The sequence below is a fragment of the Nipponia nippon genome, unplaced genomic scaffold (genome assembly GCF_047370975.1).
Source record: "Nipponia nippon isolate SJK-2023a ecotype South Korea unplaced genomic scaffold, ASM4737097v1 scaffold_3, whole genome shotgun sequence".
Lineage (NCBI taxonomy): Eukaryota > Metazoa > Chordata > Aves > Pelecaniformes > Threskiornithidae > Nipponia > Nipponia nippon.
Window position 1 is genome coordinate 122755406 of NW_028262347.1, and position 12133 is coordinate 122767538.

The 12133-nt window shown below is 44.7% G+C and overlaps 1 long non-coding RNA gene across 2 annotated transcripts; it reads left to right on the forward strand.

The window, feature by feature from the left end:
• The first annotated feature begins 176 nt into the window (after positions 1-176).
• Positions 177-12017, forward strand: LOC148054890 (uncharacterized). 2 transcript variants are annotated; one of them, XR_015706820.1, is made up of 4 exons: positions 177-427; positions 4975-5051; positions 5818-5922; positions 8848-12017. It is a non-coding gene; the product is annotated as an uncharacterized LOC148054890 (long non-coding RNA). The 2 variants fall into 2 exon arrangements; XR_015706821.1 differs by lacking the exon at positions 5818-5922.
• The last annotated feature ends 116 nt before the right edge of the window (positions 12018-12133 follow it).

A 12133-nucleotide genomic window follows, 5' to 3' on the forward strand; every position in this document is an offset into this window, starting at 1 on the left:
CGCCGATTGGCAGATGGGTCGCCCCCACCCCCCCGCGCCCCCCGCTCCTCCCGTCCGCGGCCGCCTCCCATTGGCCAGGCCGCTCCAGATTGGCGACTACGCCCCGCGTTCAGCCAATCAGAATGGGACGCCGCCACACCCGCGCGCCAAGACCCCGCCCCGGCGGGCGCTGGCGCTCGTCCCTCAGAGCCGGCGCCTCAGCCCTTCCCTCAGGCGGAGTCGCCCCGCTGCGGGCGGGCTCCGCTCGCCTCCGCCGAGTTGGGCCTTGGGAGCAGTTTTTGCAGCCGTAGAAATCCTCCCCCTCGGCGGGCTAAAGCCCCCGGCCCTGCGAGGTCCCGCCGGGCGGCACCGCCCAGCCGGCTCCTGCTTAGTGCCAGTCGGCCCTTGGCCGAGCTTGCCCCGGTCTGGGAAGCTGCTGTAGAAAAGGGTGAGCATGGAAAAAAATTTGATAGGGACTGGGAATAAATTGATGGGAATGGAAGGTTTATAGGGTGGTTGTGGTAACTGCTGGCTGGCCTGCGGCCTGCCTGCATGGGTAGTGGTGTCTGCGGGTATTTTAGAAGTGCCACTGTGAGGATAGTAGAAGCCAGTTCTTGCTCTTCACAAGAGCTGTGCGTGAGCTTGTTCCTTATCTTTTTATGCTTGCTAGTCTGCAGTTTACAAAAAATAATAGTCAGGGATTCACGAAGTTTGCTAATGAATTGCTCATGTAGCTCCTGTGCCAGCTGTTTGCTGCCTACGCGTGGAATGCACCAGCTTCCTCCACAGCTCCTCCAGCGCGGGACCCTGCCAGGAACGGGCCGCTGGTCTGCACCGGTGGCATTGACAGAGCCCCCGTCTTCACACCCTGCTGCTTTTGGAGGGAGGGAGGCGTGAGGGCCGCTGCAGGAGGGCCCGGTGTGCTCTCACACGGGGCTTTTAGCTGGGAGCCAGCAGGTGAGCAGGGGCAGGCTGTAACTAGCCAGCGCAACCCTGACCTTTCCCCAGGCTAAATTACACTTGGAGAGCATTTTGTAATCAGAAAATCTGGACATTTACAAGGAACTGTGAGGTATGTTTGATACATACCTGATAGTTTTAATCCAAAAGAAAAACACTGAGAATATTTCTCTTTTTATCTTACCCACCTCACTGGGGGGGAACCCAAAAAACTCAGTCTTAGCAGCGATGACTTCTGGGTGCTTCTTGCTTTTTGCTCATAAATTGTCCTGACAAGTTTATCAATGCTGGAAAAAGAGTTTATTTTTTCCACAAAGAAAACATGGTATCCCTAGGTTGACAGTACAGACAATTTGCATATCTTCCCCGCACTAAAGCAACCCTAGGTTTGAAAATATTCCTGAATCTTGTCATGTCTTCTAACCAAATTGCTCAAACCTTGGATGTCAGGGAGCGGCATTGCTTATGCGTTCGGAGAACAGTGCCCTCGGAGAAAATTTTCCCAGTGTGCAGTCAGCTTGATGCAGCGAGGGTTGGGAGTAGAACAGATGATACTGTGCTCTTTATAAATACACATAGTTAGGCTCAATTTGCTAATATATTTATGTCTTTTACTAGCCTAATTCTGCAAAGGAATAGTGCCTTACATCTGCTGCCAAAGCTGAACGTGTAAAGCACCAAAAGGTTGTGCCTTAGGTGCTAAATTGCAAAACACGTTTCAGAGTCATGTCTGTTGAATGAATACATGGTTGTACTGTGCCAAGTTTCTTAAGTCCAGGAGCAGTCATTATCTAGGAGCTATTGAAACCCCTTTACTTGTAGTTAAAGGTATGATTTTTTGTGAAACACCTAAAATTTCAAGGCTGAAAATGAATCCATCTGTTTTGAGTATTATACTTGTTCCCAGTTCATCTCTGGTGTAAGGAAAAAAAATGCATAATTTTGTTTGTTGTACACTCACGTCTTAAATAGCCTGAGTGGACACGGGCCAGGATTTGCAATCTGTGAGATCGATGGGATTTTCCTGGGTAAGAAATGCAGGTTTAAGCCTCCTGTTTGTTGGTTGGTTTGTTTTGTTTTTTTTACTTTGGTATTTCATTAGCATGGTAGATAGCTTATCAGTTTGCTGAAATCATGGTAATGATGCCTTTTACCTATTTAGCTACAAAAATAAGATACTGGCAGCTACATTCTTTTCACCTTTCATAGACTCAACTCAAGAGCAGCCTTTTACCTGCCTTTAAATGCTGTTTTCCTCAAGGACACTTCCAATTGTCTTAGATTCATCCAGCCATGCATTTTTCAGAGGAAGCAGAAAAATTTAGAGAGGACCGAACTCGTCCAAAGGATTAAACAGCACATATCGTATGAGGAAAATACACAGTTGAAAAACTAAAGAATGCAAACCAAAGGCAGCCAAGATCAATTGCTGAAGTGCTGTATCTTGGGTTGAGGCTCTGCCCCACGGAGCTGGAGCCATACTGCCCTGAAAGGTTATTTCAGCAGCCAGGCACCCAGCCTCACTCCCAGGAAAACAGATCATGTACCCAAGTAAACACTGCAGATTCGTGTCTGAAATGCAGAGTTTCAAAAACAAACAAGCAAACAAATAACCCTCAAGCAAGAAAGGGCTTGCTTGCTTTTGGATTCTGCAAGGCCTGAAAGAAAGAAAAAAAAAAAGTTCATGTGCTCAAATACAGACATAATATGGAATGTATAGATACAACATGTAAATGGATTTTTTAAAGCTGGTGTGGACTGTTTCTGAGATTAAAAAATTACGAGTATGCAATGGCTCTCAACTGGAATGTAGTTATTCAACGCTTGAGAGAGAGTGACTTCAAACCTGTACTTAATGTAAGCTTGATCACAGTTTTATATAGGATCACTGTAGTCCTGTTGTGGCTCACTTTCTTTCCTCCTTTATTTTTGGCACTTATAATCAAGACACAGAAAATATCCACTTTTCTTCTTTAAATGCTATCAAATTGGAATTTTAAAATGTTCGCATTGTGCGCAGTGGCAGCTATTACCATAGATCTTGAAGCAGTTGCTCTCGGCTAGATGTAGTATTTCTTGTGATTTAAAAAAGGAACGCAGAAGCTTAATGTGTACTATTTAGTTACCTGTAGGTACCTAAAAGACTCCACATGACAGTAACCAAAATATGAAAAACAGAAGACATGAAACGTTCACATTTTACAGTAATTTGCCCCACAGAAAAGAAGAAAATCTTGACCTACTTGAGGAAAGAAGGTTATTATATTCATTCTGCGTATCCAGAAAATACAATTTGACATGTAAGTAAACCATAAAGTTATAAGAAGGAACAAGTTAAGTCATGCCAGTTGTTAGGAGTAATTCTGCGGCTCTGTCTCTGGCAGAAATGCTCATTGAAGTCATCGGGAATTAAGCATGTGAAGAGACTGAGGAACTGCATCCCAGTTATTGTGGTTATTTAGAGGTAGGGCCAGTACAAGGGAATTACAGTCTTGACCTCTAGGTCGGTGCATCTGCACAAGCTCAGGGATTAACGTGCTGCTCGTGGGAGCTGCTGCAGGCACCAGTGCAGTGGCAGGATTGCAGTACCCTTTTTTTGAGTTTAAGGCTGTTTTAGGTCTGCTGCAGTAAGTGTCCAAAGCGCCTCGACAGCCGATGGTTAGGCCAGAGTTCAATTCTTCGATGGCATGGTAGTTTCTTATTCAGCTCAGAGGAAGAGTTCCTCACCTCAGAGCGAGAGCCAGACCAGTCAGCAGGTTGGATATGGAGTTCATCCAAGTCGTGAGCCTCAAGGTACAAGTTTGTAATTAACTAAAACCAACACAAGTCTACAGCACTGGCAGAAAGACAGTCCCACCCCTCTTCCCATCTCTAGGAAAGCCACAAGGGTCTTCACCCTTTCTCCTCTTGTTGAAACTGTGCTGCCACTCGGCAAAAAAAATTACGCTTCTCTGAGCCAAAGGCAGATTTTAAGGCAAACCTAGCAGTTAGCATATTGCCCTGGAGAACTCAACCTACAGTCGGGTCTGACAACTGTCCAGGTACTTCACACCGAACAGCTTTCTGAGAAGATTGTGATGGTGTCATGTACTGTGAAGGCCAACCTTGCAGATGTTTGTGTCATCTGAAGAGGGATTGACAAGATAACAGTACGCAGTGATGGGACTCTTGTAACATGTGTACATGTGAGTGTGGGGAGACACCAGCCATGTAACGTTTCTTCATTTGTCCGCTGTTAGAAAGCATCTGGTGTAAAACCAAACCTGCAGAGGGGTAAGATTTTTCTGTGGCAGATGTCTCCTATTTGAAAACATGTGCCTGGGAGAGATCCAAGAAGAAGATGACAGTGCTTTATTGCTATGGTGACAAGATACCAATGGATTAAATGGGTGATCTCAAGAATTTTCTACTTGTACACTTCAGTCTTTCATTTTCATCAGTGAGAGTTGAAGTTCATGCTGATTTTTGATAGTGCCTTATATAGAAAAATCACTTTCCGTGGCCCGTGTTTGTAATATTCTCATTATTTACTGACAGCAGAATTATACATTAAGACATTTCTTGCAGAACAAGAAGCTTTAGTCTTTCCTGTAGCACAGCTAGAATATTTTACATTGCAGTGTGTCAGAACATAGAAGCAACAAATTGTAATGCATGCAAAGCTTATCTGCCTCTCAAGTTCAGTTAGAGATTTCTTTTTTAGTTCATATCTTTCAAGATAGTTTGGCAAAGCATAGTACAACCCCCTCAAAATAGTGCTGTTTTATTGGGTGGATGTTAGTTAACCCAGCTTAAAGCACCATGAACAACCCTTAGAGCTGATATTCCTATTGCAATATAAACCTTCAGCTAAAGTTAATACTTATCCTCCCCAATTTGTACGTTGGCTTATTTTACAAAGATTTCAAAGATATTCTGTTTGTTAGATGACAGCATGGGTAACGGAATTATAGAATCATAATAGTTTAAGTTATTGTCTTCTGTTAAGCATTGTTTCCAATGTTTGAACTTACATTTGGTTATTTTCCTTTGCAGCTTATCAATGCCTACGTCCAGAGCCTTCCACAAATGAGATGAGATGTTTTGCTTGTGTGTGAAGCCTGGATTTAAAGGTAAATGATAAGCTCTTCTATTTCTTGAACTTGTAGTCAATTAAATGAAAGAGCCTTTTTCTATATTTTCTATGTCTATGTGATGCTCACATTTCTGATGAACATCACATTCCTTGGGCATCACACTATCAAGAAGGCACAAATAGGAGAGAGTTTGGGAAAAACAACTTTTAGATGTATCAAGACAGATGAACAGAGCTGTATGTCTTCAGCTCACTAGTGACCGGTTTTAGATTTTTCTCTAGTCCTGACGTGCGACTCTGACAGTTGTGTACCTGCAATTCCAGCAGCAACATGATCCAAGTGTGAGATCCATGAGAGCAGAAGGTCAGCAGGAGTCTGAGAAGCCACAGGACCCTGATAAATGGCATTTTCTAGCATAAAAATCAGGAAGAGCAAAATAAAATCCAAAGAAAATTGGAGGGAGATTAAGTCAGTTTGAATTTCAGGCTTTCAAGTGCCTCATACGTGAGCTTGCTGCTTCTTTGTACAAATATATTCTCATTCTGATCCTGCCGACCTTCTGCTTCCTAACTTCCATCGCCTTCATTCTTGGATTCTATCAGGACAGTGATTTTTGGAAAAGACAACTGCTCTACCCGCTCTCCAGGCTTTCAAAATCTGACCCAGATGGCAGCTATAACTGTCATGAGAGCACACAGAAAATGAACATAAATACATCTAACTGTGTAATAAGAATAAATATCTTGTCCATTTGGTTAATCTCAGTACTGAGCACTGAACATCTGGATGCACTTTATCTCAGGAGCTGGGAAACTCTTCTCAAAATTCTGCCACGGCACATCCCCGCCGGCCCTGCTGTTGGGGTGTTTGACATTGCTGCAACAAAGATTGCTCATCGTGCTAAATGGTGAGTGCTCATCTGCTCGGGGCTACGGTAGCCTGAAACCGAAGACCTTACATAATGCCTCGTCCAAGTCAGACTTTAACTTGGCATCATTGCAGTGAAAGATTAGCGAGGTAACCTGTTGCATCATCTGCCACTTGTTACATCGGGATGACATGCTGTCAGCTCCTGAACTGCCCCATTCAGACTTTAAACTAGCCTTAGATTTTCTAGCATACCAGATAATTCAGAAAATTACAGGCTTTCTTGATACGTATTAGGACAAAAGACTTTGCTTTAAAATCTATTGTTTTAAAACAGTTTCTTTCATAATGACTGTTTTCAAAAATCACACCACTTGAGGTATCAGAAATACGGCGAGCATATTGCCAACAGGAAGGAAGATCTTCAGAAAGCAGGAAGATCTCGACAGAAATTACCTACTCCTAAACTATCATATGGCTGTTCCTTAGAAGGGACAAACAAACTAGTAAAGCATTTAATCCATTCTTTGCTCTCTGCGGCTCGTTCATCATTTCTTCAAACTAACGCTCTTCTGTAGTCATTTCAGTGAAAATGCAGCATTTTTTGAATTCACCGATACCTGTGACTTTCAGTGTAGTGCAGTGGAAGGGACGGAATGATGAGGAAAGCTGTCAATGTAACGGCTATCCACAAACACTGAACAAGAGGTGTCTGCACAGGTATCGGGTGTTGGGACATCATCATAGAACTGACCTAACCTGAGAGGACAAGGTTTCAACTCAGATGACTCACAATTCATTATGTCAGGTGCTTAAAGATCCACAGATACAAAACCTGACATCTTTTAAGGTTCCCGTTTTGCAAAGTCTATATATCTCTCTGTGTATTCCCTCCTTTAAAAAAAAAAAAAAGTTTAAGGCTTCTTTCTTTAAACAATAGCAGTAAAATAACTTCCATGATCAAAGCTACCATAACAAATCAGCATGTGTAGAATGGAGTAAAATCTTTTATTTGTATCGATCTTGTACATAGATCTGGTATCTTTGGAAGTATTTCAGTATGTCAGAGGCTGCTCAGTGGAAAAGCCCGAGTCGTGAATACTACTGAAATCCCTCTGCACTGTTACGACGTGCCTAAGCCCCATGGAATGGCACATTTTTAATTACATTTTTCATGTGGCATTACACAGAACATAGAAAATGAGATGATCGACTTGAGAGAAAAGCTAGCTTGGGAACTCTTCAGTGTTTGAAGGGGAAAATCTAAGAGAAATTGAGTTTAATATTAGTGCTACAGCAGTAAGCAAACGTAGTGTTGCTACAGGCTACATGAATCACAGCAACCACAGAACAGCTCCTGTGAATAAAACGGCAAAGATGCCAACTAAGAGGCTAAAGCAAACCTGTAACATGCAGCTCGTAAATTAGTTGCACACATCGTTATCTTCCCAGAAACTTTTATTGAGTACGCTACCAGAAACAGAGCACAGGACATGAGTTTTCTGTGTGAAGAAAGTGCCGTAAAGATCCGTTCAAGGTGACTTCAGCTGATACACGGTCATACTGGAAAACAAAAAATGTGTTCAGGTCTAGTGATGCAAGAACGCTATTATCAATTTTTCTTCAGGAGGATCTCACCCACCAAATATTTTGCTAGACGTCTAGTCTGCCTGCGAGTTGTAAAGCTGCTGAAAATCAGACTTTGATCTCATTTGTGACCGGTATATGGGACCAAAGCAACGCTTCTCAATCTTACTGAGTCACCTGACCACTTAGTGGGCTGATGAGGCATTTAATAGATCAGCTGTTAGATTTTGTGAGGCCTTTGATAAACACATGGGTGCCTTGACTTTCATTGCTTTTCTGAACGTGCTATAGAACTGGCCGGTTGCCAAAGATAGTATCCAGGGTGTTTTATGAAATGAGGTGAACAATAAAAAGACTCTAGCTGTCGGGCCGAGTATGCCAAGACTGGGTTTGCACATACCTGTTGTTGTAATAGGATGTAGGATTAGATATCCACATCCTTAAAAGGGACTCAATCTGCTTCATGCATACGCTACAGAAAAACTGCTGGTTGGAATCCAGCCTTCAGTAACTACTTTTGAAACGCCTGGTACCTTTCCTACTGCAGATCTTCCTGGTCGACACCTCCAGGTGTAAGCACAAGGAGTTAAGTTTAGTCCTGCGATAGCTACCTGGAGCCCGCTGGGCAGCCGATAAAGGGAATAGCCGCAGCAAACCTCACTGTTTGCAACTCCTGTGCATCTGCCATCCCACACAACGCAGGTGTGTCTTTGTGGCCAAGAGGACATCTGCCAGAAGGCATTGCTACATACCCCTCAACATAAATACAGCCCGTGCTGCCATCAGGAGGTGGGCCTTGCGTGTTCCACAGTGACAACAAAAATCAGCGGTCATGTTTCTTCTGAAGGAACTGTTCTGCCAGAAGCAGGGAGCAGTAGAAGGCCTCTGAGCTCTCTATCCGCCTGCTCCTTGTCTTGGGCCATCCCTGCCTGTCTCTAAATGGTCCTAGTTGATCTCAGTAAGGAAAAAGTCCACAGGGGGAAACCAGGGGATCCTATCCTCAGCTTAGGACCCTGTGTGTAGATAACACATAGCTTATTACAGACGTTCTGGCAAATAATAATGGAGGGAGGGAGGGAGGGAGGGAAGAAGGCAGGAAATAGATTTTAGTTTAATTCTCCAGTCGTGTTACAAAACAAATCATATTGGTTTTCTTCATGAGAAATGCTTGGTCACTGACATTTCAATAAACATATTTAATCTTTTGTTCCTCAATGTATGTAATTGTTCAGTGTATTCTTCAGACTTCGCAAACCCAACTGTATGAAGTTTGGGTTTTTTTTAAATACAGATCTGAAGGTCTAGTTAAATTGACATTTCTAACATTTCCCTAACTGTGCTGTTCTGGTGTTCCCCCATGTACATCCTTCATTATCAGGTTAAGTGAAGCTGATTTCCAAAGTGCTTGTCTGGTTCTTGGGCCACTAATATTTCCTGTGCAGAGAGAAGGTACGAAACAAGAATTAAGTTTTTTTCGTCCAGGGATCAGCGCTGCATGAGTCAAGAGCTTTCCCTTTCTACAGCTGCAGCACAGCATACGATTTCTTGCTGTCCTGTGCAGCACCACGTACTTGCCATTGCCGGAGGTGAGATTTCAGGCCCGGTGCCCTAACTGCCACGTTACATTCTGGAACAGAAATGAAGAGCATATGAGCAAGGCTCTACCCAGGGTTGCGTGAGCCAGAAGTTACCATCGTTTGGGCAGTCTGAAGCCCAGCTGGTGATGCCTGCTCGACGCAGACACCGTTATTACGGACGATACGGTGGGAATGAGGGAGGCTACTCGCTTTCCTCTTCTCTCTGGAGCATTTGAATTCAAAACTCTTTTAATTTAATATAGGTGCATTTTTTGCCTTTTACACATGGGACTTACTTGTGATTCCCTTTAACATCTATATTCAGCTGTGAGTAAAGTCAATTTTTGTCTGCGCTTGAAAATATTGCACAAATCTCTATTCAGAATTGTTAGAGATAATGGATGCTCAGTGGGGCATTTCCGAAAGTGTTACCAGTGCGAATAGCATAATCTGGACAATGCGGCGTTTGACGGCAATTGCTATTTCCAGGACTGTTTTGAATTACAGCTGCAATAAGTGACCCGTCGCCACATCCCTAACTGGAAGCCAAAGAGATCACCCACCCGTGCGGCCGCCCCCTCGACCAAGCAGGAGGGGAAGGGTCTGTCCGAAGGGCTTGGAGGCATTTAGCCAGAGAAGCTTTGGTGGCCGCAGAGTCGGCAGTCCCGTTGCCGTGCATCACCCTCCCCATGCTGCGCAAGGCGCACGTCATGCAAAGTGGGAACCGTGGTTGTTACGTTCTCTGGAATTAATTGTGAACCTTTTTTGTAAATCCAGGGCTATAGAAGGGACTGAAAGCGGTGGAAAAGGGGCTGGCATTTCTCGCACAGGAATCAAGCGTTCAGATTTCCTATAAAGCTCACGTAGTTTTGCCGAAGACAAACCACAGAGCCTTGAAAAGGTTTATGAACAGCAGAACTGCATCTCAAAGGAGGAGACAATTTATACTATTTGAGCTATTTTGATTTGTAACGTTCCCTGTTTTTTTGCTACGATTTACACTTCTTATGGAAAAGAACTAATCCTATGACAAATGCCAGGGCACAAGTCTTTTTTTCCACCAGAGATTTCAGTACGCTGCAGGTGACCAACCATTTCATGCTCTGGGAATGTCTTCGAGCGACAGCCCAACGAAATCAAGAACCAGTTCTTGCATGCAGAGCGATGACAATCACAAGCAGAAGGCCACAAATGGGTCACGAGGATTTAGGTCCGCTTAGTCCTAACTTGGGGCAGGGAAAATGGACTAGATGAACCTGCCAGAACGCCTTTCTCTTCCTGCGGGGCTGGAGCTCTCAGTTGGCTTCAGGCAGCTAGAAGCAGGCAGCCGTGCGCTAGCAGCGTTGCACCCCAATGGCTCAGGCACCCGGGAGTGCTGATTCAGCGGCCAGAAAGCAAGGCAGCACTGGAGGTATGCTGAGCGGTTGTAATGACCCGTCCTTTGTAACTCTAACTTAAGGCAAATTAGAGTTAAAAAGTTACTTGAATTAACCTGCAAGTAAATACATTCACGCAGTAGTTATGACTTCCAAAATCATGACCCGAGGCGAACCTCGTGTTTTGTTAATAGCTATGCAAATAATTGAGAAGACACCGAACACCTCCTCTCCGGCGCGGAAAGATGACCGCAGGCGATTTCGGTTCGCCTGCCCGCTGGCCTGGCAGGGCGCAGGCAGCCGCCGTTCCCCCAGCCGGCCCTCGCGGGTTCCACGCCTTCGCTCCCTGCAAAGCTGGGAGTCAAGCAGGCGATTTCGGTACGAGAGGGGCGTCCCATGACGGGCGACACTGTCGAGATTCACACCCAGTGGGGAAGCAGTCCACGAAGCAAACGCTGCTTCGTCCGAGGACAATTAAAAACAATTCAACACGGAATAATTTAAAAAAACTTTTTATTTAGACAAACACAAGAAGAGCTAAATAGGATTTACGAGCTAAGTTTTTTGGTTGGAGGGCCAATGTGTACTTTAAACCGTCGTAAGAGACCGAGGGGATACAGTCTGGAACAGCGCGTTGTAATAATTTGTGAAACTGCATGAGACAGATTTTTTTTTCAAACCAATTACTTCCCGTCCGTTCAGGGACGGATAAGCCCCCAGCTAAAATTCCTTTTCATTCCGGTGCTTGTAAGGATGGAAGATGAAATGTGATTTTCCTTTCTAACAAATGCTCCAAAAAGCAAAAACAAAAAGCGTGTGTTTCTCTGTTATGGAAAATAGGTCTCGGCATGCTGGAAATCCTGCGTTTTACTTATTTTCTACCACAAATGCCCCATTTTTAAAGAAATGAATAATGTAATCATTTTCTCTGATTTATGTTTTCTTTTCTGCCTCATTTGGCACTAACGCTGTGTTATTACAAGAACAACTGTTCTCTGCAAAAAGAATGATCTTTAGACATCTCATCCAAAACCTTTGAAGTCACTGGGGACGAACTGGGACGAAAGGCGGGGAGGCCGTGTACGTTAGCAGCAATTGCATACTTTCCCACTGACCGGGCAGATTTTCTGCTCGTCGCCTGACGACCCGGGGCCGCGGTTTCCTACACCCTCTCAGACAAAAAGAAATACTCTCTTCCAGGTAGGGCACCATGCACACGGCTGGCGGTTTTCAGGTCAGAAGTCGGAAACGGTTGTAACGCGTGGGTCAAATAGGGCGCAAGCGAGTCCAGTGAGCAGCAGCAGAGGCTGGGGAGGTCCTCGCCGGCGAGCATCCCTGGGAGGTGGAACGGCCGCGTGCGCCGGCATCGGCATCAGGACGACGGCAGCAGTAACGAGTGCCACGGCTCCCGAGCTCTCGAGGTTCGAGGCATGTGCTGGCAAGCCAAACGGCAACGAGGAGCGTCTTAAAAGGGAACTTGGAGAGGAATCTGGAGGGAATTAGTGTCAGGCATGTGTAAAGAGGGTTGCTTTTCCCATCTCCAGCGCCTGTAATTACATCTCAAACATGCGAATAAAATCCAGCGGTTGCAGTGGGTTTTTCTTCTCTTTGTCAAAGTATGTACCTTAAACATGCTGCTGCGACGACTAGAAAAAAATCAACTTACACTTCAAATCGCCATGCAACCACCAGAAGCGAAGACGCTGCGGCC